The sequence below is a fragment of the Empidonax traillii genome, unplaced genomic scaffold (genome assembly GCF_003031625.1).
Source record: "Empidonax traillii isolate 1590-97213 ecotype Southwest subspecies unplaced genomic scaffold, ASM303162v1 scaffold5:size3517227, whole genome shotgun sequence".
Classification (NCBI taxonomy): Eukaryota; Metazoa; Chordata; class Aves; order Passeriformes; family Tyrannidae; genus Empidonax; species Empidonax traillii.
Genome location: NW_020955198.1, coordinates 2,115,191 through 2,122,929, shown reverse-complemented (window position 1 = coordinate 2,122,929; position 7,739 = coordinate 2,115,191).

Below are 7,739 nucleotides of genomic sequence, written 5' to 3'. Positions count from 1 at the left end.
TGGCCAGAGCGGTCCCACCAGAAATGATGGGACCTTGCCAGTGAAGGCATGAGCAGGATTTGGCCTTGAATCTATTAAATGAGGACATTACCAGAGTACCAGATTTCACAGCCTATTTCTCTGAAACCAATTCTTCTAAAGTAGAAAGGATTTGTTAGGAGGCTGCAAGGTCAGGAAAGCAAGATTATTGGTTTAGCAGCCTTCTGCTGTGCTGGGGACCCCAGGCGATGGTGAGCACAGTTCTGTCCAGCATTTTACATCTTTTGCTTTATCATTTAAAGACTTGCAAAAAGGACAACAAGACATTCTCCTTTCTTTCTCTTCAATATTTGCACAGTTGGAGTAATTCTAACTCTGTGCCTTTTTTTTTTCTCCTCAGAAAACAAGTGCTTCAATGCCCTTATTTTCTAAATAAACCGAACATGCCCACACAAGTGCACCCACGAATATTAGCAGCCCAGAGCGCATGACCACAACAACGAACCATTTTGTAGTGCAGTCTTCATGAATATCCTGTTCAGACCAGCCAAGCCCCCTGTTCATAAACAGCTCTATAGTTCCTATTAACCAGCAGCCCTCCAGTAATGATCTGTTCTGTTCAGCCGTGTACCCTTTGGTGACCTCCCAATAAAAGACCCCACTATTGCTGCACAGCTTGGCCACAATTAATCAACATAGCTCAGGACTTGCAAATTACTTTCACCCTTGCCAGCCATTACTGTCGAGTGACCCTACAATAACAAATCGAGATCCACTACTGGCAAAATAGTCAGGGTGTGTTTTTGTTTTTTTTTTTTTTTTTTTTTTTTTTTTTTTTCCCAAATACCTCAAAACAGCTCTCTAAATACATTTTTTCCCCTATCCATTTCAGAAGTTAAAAGGTACAGCCAGAACTTTGATTAACCTGAGCACAGAGAAATAGTAATTTGGGGAAAAAGACAGAGACGACTTTTAATAGGTTAATTGTCCAATCAGGAAAAAGAAGGAATTCCCACTGTCAGTCTGGGGAATCCAAGTCACAGGTCACATCAGTGTGTGTGTGTTCCCACCCAGCAGAAGAGGATGTCACCCGCCTTGTGCCTGGGCATGTCTCTTGCCTGAGTGATGCCCATCTGCAGGCTTGGAAGATGCTATGACAGCTGTGATGAGGAGTGTGCTCATGGTTACATAGTACAGTCACATGCCAGTGTTTGAGCTCCTGCCCTCTTTAACTTGCTTGTGCAAGTGCAGTCACAACCTCTGTTTTGTGCATCCCCCGCCCCTGTTTCTTGGATGGTTTCACCAGTGGCCAATGCTACAAATGAGTCACTTTTTCCTACAACAGGTAGTTAATTTCCAGCTCTCTCCTTTATCTGGTTGCCAGTTTTCAGGAAAACGGTAGAAATGTTGCATCTTTGAGCACCCTGCAGTGGTGTCAGATTGGGTTGAAATAGGCCAGTGGGTTGAAAAGCTATTGTAAAGCCGTGGGGGCATGGAAATGCCCATACCCTTAAGCATAAATATGACTAAGCACCATTCAGTCTGGTGTCACAGCATTGTGGTGGCATTTTCACTGTGTCCTTCATAAGCGTCTGCCAGAGTCTGGAATTTGTCCTGTTTCACCTTGTTTTAGCACCTGGGGTTGGAATGAATTTTAAAACCAGAGGGAAGCACAAAGAGCTGGCACACAGTGGGGTCCTGGCTCTGATCTCTCCAGAGCCACTGACTCACTCTGTGATCTTCAGCAAAGCTGTTGACCTGCTCGTGCTTTGTGCTACACAGCTGGAAAATGGAGTAAAAAAAAAAAAAAAAGAAAAAAAGAAAAAGCAACGGGAACTTTACTCAGAAGAACAGATGCAAAGATTTTCTAAATAAACAAATCATCCAAGCCCTGCCACTCCAGTCTCCCCAATCCTCCTCTCTTCTTTGCACCTCACAGTTCAGGCAAGAAGCAGTTTAAAGTGAAAAGTCTGGGGCTGTGTTTTCTTACACATTCTGGATCCTCCTATAACTGTGAAAATGTTCAAAGTGAAAACTTGACCTGGCAACAGTTTCTGAATGACCTCGCTTTGGCTGTGAAATCCACTTCAGCTTTGCAGGAGCAAATTTTTATAGTCTTTTCTGGTGGAGGAACAAAAAGATTTTTATTATTATTATTATTATTTTTCTTCAAGAGGAAACTTTATACAGACTGTGTGTTATGCTTTCTCCCAGTGCTCAAGGTCAAATCAGCAGTTCTGTTCTCAGTGTTCCCCACTCACTTTATATCACCCAAAAAAATAAATCCCTTCCCTGCTCTCACTGCAGACACTCTCATCAGCAGAGGGGAAGGACAGAAGCACAAGCAAACAACGTGACATTTCTGCCATTGCAGCCATGCACAGTAAAGCACACATCTAGGCAATGTGATCACGTAGCTGGAAGTTGCTAATTATAATTGCTACCTCCTAGTTCAAAGGAACAGTAATTCACAGGAACCCTGAGTTATCCAGGACTCCCAGATCCAAGTTCCTTGTACTACAAAGAGATACAGACCTCTAGGGGATTAACTTCAAACCGTAACTCAAAAGTGGCCGAAGGACACCACTGTTAAAGATTTGATATCAACTTCTCTCCAGCTCAGTAGCGAGTGCCGGATCAGAAGCTGTGGCTGAACATCTGGGGCTCAAGTGGAGCTAACTTGATCCTCCTCAAGCACCCGATTTCAGAAGCCCTCTACTGAACACTGCAGTGCTGCTGGTCATGTTCACCAGGGCACTGTATGCAGCACCAACCACGCACTGGTTGAGAACGAGCATTTGTGTTTGCTGAAAAGGCTTCCCTGTGCATGGCAGTGGTTGTTTGCATGTGCAGCCGATACGCCTCACACCTCATCAAGACTCACAAGTGCATGCAGCACAGGACATTATTATGTATGTGCCTGCACACTCTTACAAAGCTGAGCCTTCGGCGACAACTAATTCTGAATGATGTGTTAAAAAAAGGAACAGGTATGCAATAAGAACTAATCCTAACCTCAAAAAAGTACTTCTTTTTATCTCCTGGTGTGACCCTTGGACAGGAAAGCCTGGCTTCTGACACTGATTTTCCCAATGGCCATAGGCAAGTTCTTAGCTTCAACTTCTTAGCCTTAGTCACTGGGCTTAGTAAACATTTCCTTTCAGTTGACCAGCTCATACCTGCATTTCATAGGCTTGGCCTGGGGAATAGCATGTCCCAGGGCCATTACCAGTAAGGACTGTGGAGGTGACTAGCACAGTATTGCGAAGAGAAGGGAATTTAGTTGTGAGCCAAGCTGAACTGCCTTGTGCCAGGCAGACTCCAGAGTATGGTCCTTGATCTCCTAGTTACAAAGATATATATGGCCTGCATTTCCAGAATTGTAAATGAGACATCACATCATCAGGGCTGAGAGAGTAACACGCTGAGTAAAGGGAGAAAAGCCAAGGACATATTACAGTATTATCTTATTATTCCTTCACACTCTCTTTCAATCAAACTGCATTCCCCATCCAGTATTTTACACTTGATTATGAGATCTCTGGGCGTAGGGGCCATCTTCTAGCTGCATTTGTGCAGCCGCTGAAACAACGAGATCATGTCATTGATGAGGAAGAATTTCTGCACGCTAGGGATGCTGATGATGCCAGGACGCTCACGGGAAGGGTGAAGGGACACTCCCCTGCTGAGATGCTATTCCACAGCAGAGTTGAAGATCTATCTGCTTGTCTCACTCATTCCAAGTTGGCAGGTGTTTGGCCACGGCCAGAATATGCGCATGAGAGTTTGCAACCAGACAGTTCATTCCTCTGCCCACAGAGATGTTTCCACATTGGAAAATACCTCACCTGCATATGAATTGCTCCTGTCACTAGAAATAACTAAATGTATAACTAAAATGTGAGATCTAGGGAATATTGTCAGAAGCCTCTTTAAGGTAATTTTTATTAGGTGTTAGATGTCCTAGTTGAGGGTTATTTTCCCTCTTAAAGGCTAACATAGGAAAGAATCACACCATCAGCTCAGCCCTCCCATGAACTGCCAGCAGACTGTGTTCACAAGGGAAATGGGGGTAGTGGGATGAGCCATGCTAGATTACGGAGTGTGGACAGATGTGCTGAGGAGTTTGTGAAGCCTGTTCTTGGCTATGGGTTTAACATGCTTGAGGGTGCTGATGTAGCTGATCCTTCTGTGGAGCTGGAGCTTGACGCTGCTTTGAAGTTGTCTCCTCCTTCTCCTGTCTCGCTTGCTGTGGGAGACACTGCACCTTCACTGTGACATTGATGGCTTTTGGGGCACCCTCTTTGCTCTCCCCATAATTCCAAGAAAAGTTTTCTTCTGCAACATCTCTGATGTCCACACTTGTCTTTCTGTCCATCTAGATGGTGTCCTGTAGCTTTTCCTTCTGCCCACTGTTTGCCCCAACACCGTGGCCCAGGCTACCAGAGAGGCTAAGTGGGTAAGGGAGGGAGGGAGGGAAGCAGAACAGGGAGACAGAAGTTATGGTGCCTTGGAAAGGCTGTTCAAAGGCACCCAGAAGGAGTCACTTCACTGTGTGCACCATTCTGGCCCATGCTCTACAGCCACGGGCAGGCAGTGATGGAGAAAAGTGTCTGTATGGAGGCATAAACTGCTCTGAGCTAAAATTTTCCCATATATCGCCCCCATCAGAGCAGAGGAGAACAGAGTGGTGTATGGATGTTATGTACCTCTGAGAAGTGGCTGATAAAAATGGCTCATTATGCACTGGCATGCATCACATGCTGATCTTATTTACTCCTGGTACTCAGGGACTTGATGGAGGGCGTGAGCTGGTAGGACAAACATAGCCATTCCTACTCTAAATCCACTTCCATGTTTGTCCTGGGGATTGGAGACTTGGGTCACATTTCTGTACATTCTGCTTAACCCTGCTGCCTGGTGCAGATAGGCTAAGGTCCTCAAAGAGTGACTGGTGTGTTTGCACAGCTACAGATCGCCCTGCAGGCCATGCAAATTGAGGCATTTATGAAAACCTTGTCCACCAGCCCTTCAGTTCTGGCTGGTAACTTCTTACAAAACCCTCTGAAATCAAAGGGGAAGGAGTCAGGCAGCCCCTGCCCAGGACAAGCCCCAGTGACTAGATAAAAAGGAACAATCCCCAATTAGCAGCTCGTGCAGAGCCATCTGTGCTTGTACATAATCCGCTAGATGTGGACCACGTGAGGAGAGGAGAGCCTGGTGTCAGCTTGTTGTGAAACCTACTGTGACGGCAGGACAGCAGGATAAACTTTTGGGATGCTTATGGCAGGATGAGAGTGGCCAGTTCCATATGGGCAACATCATGTCAGGCAAAACAAGTGGGGAAGGAGGTGGTAGGGAAATTTAGAAGATGCATTGGTGTGATCATGGTTGTGTCTGGGATATTTGTTCAGCTGAGACGTGGAGAAGCTGTCACAGTAGTTACATCACAGGTGACAATTATGGGAGAGAGGAGAATAGAAGTCCATTGAAACTATAGAAGACAGTAACTCTCAGGGTTATATCCAGGAGAGAGCAAGTGGAGGTAATCTCTGTTGGTAGCAGTCCCACAGTTCCGTGTTTCTCTTTTCCTTCCCCTGGGGAAAGGAAAACAGTTGAAGGGGACTTTGGCTTCTGTTTTGGACAGAGTTGGACATTTCACCTGCTTTATCTAAACCAGTCCACATTTTGCAGGGTCTTATCCTGTGGCAGCATTTACACATCACTAATCACAGTTTTGTTTTGGTTTTTACTGTTGTTGCACAGATCTGAACTGTTTTTGCTTTTCCCAGAGGGAGAAATAAATGATGAAGCGGTGAGGTTTACACTGTATCCAGATGTGCCTGCTAGGCAGTTGTGCAGTGTGTTATCTTTCTGTCTTGCATTATCTCTCAGGTTTTGACCCCAGTGATGCAGAGCAGAGCACCTCAGCAAGCATTACGCTCAGACAGAGGGACAGAGAGAGAGCAACAGCCTTGGAAAATCGTGCTTTGTCCATCAGGTGCTGGGTGATTGCACGAGACAAGGCCAGATTTTGATACTTTTTGTTTCCAGGAGTGCCTGGGGTTTTGGCCCATTGCAGCCATCTGCACTCACACAGATTTTGGTGCTGGCTCCCAGGTCTTCCTTCTAGCAGTCAGATTTCCTTCTGCCTGAAGTCATGCTCAAGCCTGAGTGATAATACCACATTCAGATGTTTTTCAAGGGCTGGATCAAACTGTAGAGGTGACTGAACCTAGGAACAAATGTCCTGTTGTGCACAGAAACACTGTTGAGCTGATTTTTGATACACCCACTTAGTGCAGCCGGGGTGCTGGCAGGCAGTTCGTGTTTGGTTGGTCCTTTATGGGGCTGCAGCAGGGAATGCAAAGCTGTGGGAGGCTGGGTTCTCTCGCTGAGAGCACCGTTTGTGATTAAAGCCCATAAAGTGACCGGAGGTTGTCACCTCTCCTTAGCATGAGATACATAACCAGCCAGGAAAAGGTAGTAACTGCTGACCTTGCCATTTTACTAGTCTGTTTGCAGTCTTCCAGCTGGCTGTTAACTCTCACAGTCATGTTGTTTTCCAGGCTGTGGTGTATTAATTGTCTCAAGAGACCCAGCATCAGCTGCTTTATTATAACCCAAACTTGTGACAAGTAATTAATTTTCTCTCGCTGTAATTGCTAGTAGTAAAACATTATTTCCACCCATCAGTAGGTCTCAGTGCAAGAGACAGGCACGCTTTGGAGCAGTTGTGGCAGTCCATCAGAGAAGAACCAAGTGTTTGAGACTTAAGTGCACCTGGATTTGTTGGTGCCAAACCCAGCACATGATACCACAGAAGGATGGGAGCTGACATCTCTCTAGTAAAAATTTGTAAGGAAATGGGTCACAGCTCCTACCTAAGGCAGTTTTGAATAGACTTTTAGCTGTACAGGGGTCAACTCCCCCCCAAGACTGTCAGTCCTCTTTTCATACCCTACCTGATGTCCATTTTCCTGTTGGGTTCCTGTGTTGTGCTTAGATTTGGTGGGTTCCCTCAACCATGTAGCCCTGGGTGATTTAGCAGCATGTTCATGTGGTTTACAGTTTCTGAGCTGCAAAATTTGCAAGCTATTATAAACAGAAAGGCCCAGCCAAATCTTGAGCTATCAGCATCTCTAGATGTGTAGGAGAGGCCATCCTTCCCTCATGTATTTGCAACACAAGGGAAAAGAAGAAAGCATAGTAAAGCTTAGTACCACATAATTTACTGAAGAGTGACAGCTAATTTGCATTTTAGCTAAGACATCCAACAGCAAAATGCAATTGCTTTCACACACATTCCGGGATTCCTACTACATAATCTTGGACACATGAATTTGATGGACAATAAGTTTTGGTGAAGCCCATTACAAATAAGGAAGAAATGTGAAGAGGCTCCAAGGAAATATTGGGTGTTTGTGTGAGAAGGTTTGCATTACAGAAAATTCCTGTGAAAGGTGTCCTCATGTGAGCTCAGTATTCCTCCACCAAAAGCTTTGTCTGAGCCTCTCCTGTGAGGTAGCCAGTTGAACAGTTCTGTAGGTGGATGCTGAGAGATGGACAGAAGGAAGCTGTCTGAGAAAAAGACTCCTGAAGAAAGGACTTGACTGTGGGATGAAGGATCAGGCAATTGAGACTGTGATCATTTTACTCTGGTGTCCTCATTTAGAAATCCACCACTTGCTGATCATTTTAAATCTTTTGAGTCAAAAATGAGGTTTTTAAAATCTGACTTTCCATACTATCTAGAGAAG